A 1,782-nucleotide genomic window follows, 5' to 3' on the forward strand; every position below is an offset into this window, starting at 1 on the left:
AAGGTCCTGGTGGGTGTCTTAGTGTAATGTACTTGCTCTAGTATCAAAACTCTTCATTTTATTGTTTTAGACAACCAAAAGAAAAAAAAAAATAGTTAAATTTTTACGGGTGTCACTCTTTTCTTAGTTCCCCCAAAAAAAAAAAAAGTCACAACAATACAAGCATTAAAAATGAACATTCACTTTTCACGGGTATTGGGTTTGATGATATTTTTATAGTCCAAGGTTTTATACACGTTCTTACTTTCCACGGATGTTAGGTGTGATGAATTGTTGTAGGGGCTAACCTTCAAGGCTTTATACGTGTACTCACGCTTCATAGGTATTGGGTGTGATGTTTTCTTTATGGAGGTAACATCCAACACTTTTGATATGCTGTTGGTAGAACATTTATCACACATAGCATAGGATGGGGCTTGGCGTGCGCGAGGTGAGTGGGGGCGCGGGGGTGTGCAGGGAGAGCGCGCGGGGGCGTGCGGGGGGTGTGCGGGGGGAGTGCGCGGGGGTGTGTGGGGGGAGCGCGCGCGGGGGGCGTGTAGGGTGTGCGAGGGTGGGCGGGGGGTGTGCGGGGGGAGTGCGCGGGGGGCGTGCAGGGTGTGCGAGGGTGGGCGGGTGGAGTGCGCGGGGGGCGTGCGAGGGTGGGCGGGTGGAGTGCGCGGGGGGCGTGCAGGGTGGGAGTGCGCGGGTGGAGTGCGCGGGGGGCGTGCAGGGTGTGCGAGGGTGGGAGTGCGCGGGTGGAGTGGGTGGGTGGAGTGCGCGGGGGGCGTGCAGGGTGTGCGAGGGTGGGAGTGCGCGGGTGGAGTGCGCGGGGGGCGTGCAGGGTGTGCGAGGGTGGGAGTGCGCGGGTGGAGTGGGTGGGTGGAGTGCGCGGGGGGCGTGCAGGGTGTGCGAGGGTGGGAGTGCGCGGGTGGAGTGGGTGGGTGGAGTGCGCGGGGGTCGTGCAGGGTGTGCGAGGGTGGGAGTGCGCGGGTGGAGTGGGCGGGTGGAGTGCGCGGGGGGCGTGCAGGGTGTGCGAGGGTGGGCGGGTGGAGTGCGCGGGGGGCATGCAGGGTGTGCGAGGGTGGGCGGGGGGAGTGCGGGTTAACCTCCGAGGGTTTTGGATGTATTGATTTTTCATAGAGGTTAACCTATGAAAGGGTTCACCTCCAAGGGTTTTGGATGCGTGCCTTTGGAGTGGGCATGTAGGCAAGGGTGTGAACGTGGACTTGTAGTTGTGCTTGTGTTGGGTAGGTGTTGGTGGGGATGATGTGCGCGCAAGGGTGATAGGGGCATTGCTGCGGCGTGGGGCTTGGCGCACGCACGAGGGCGAGCATTGGCGCCTCATGAGCACGCCTTGGCCATAGGCCTTAGCGGGCACACGAGCGCTCAGGCCATGCTCCCACCCATGCATCATTCTCATTAACACCCAAACCCACACCAACCCAACTCACGCATGCATTTTAGATGGCCTTGCATTGGAGCATGTCCAATCATCAACACTTAACACGTAGAATCATTACTTTTCCTATAACCTCCATGACACTTCAAATAAATAAATTGGTTTATTGTGTGGGGAGGGACGAATCGGAGCGACGAAGGGCTGAATCTCAGTGGATCGTGGCAGCAAGGCCACTCTGCCACTTACAATACCCTGCCGCATATTTAAGTCGTCTGCAAAGGATTCTACCCATCGCTCAGTGGGAATTACGTTACAAGGCGGCCCTTGAGACTCATCCGTCACAAGGGCTTAGCCAACGACACGTGCCTTTGGGGGCCAAAAGGCCCCTACTGCTGGTCGGCAAT

The sequence above is a fragment of the Cucurbita pepo genome, unplaced genomic scaffold, assembly GCF_057944985.1.
Source record: "Cucurbita pepo subsp. pepo isolate OVF unplaced genomic scaffold, ASM5794498v1 scafford_83, whole genome shotgun sequence".
Lineage (NCBI taxonomy): Eukaryota > Viridiplantae > Streptophyta > Magnoliopsida > Cucurbitales > Cucurbitaceae > Cucurbita > Cucurbita pepo.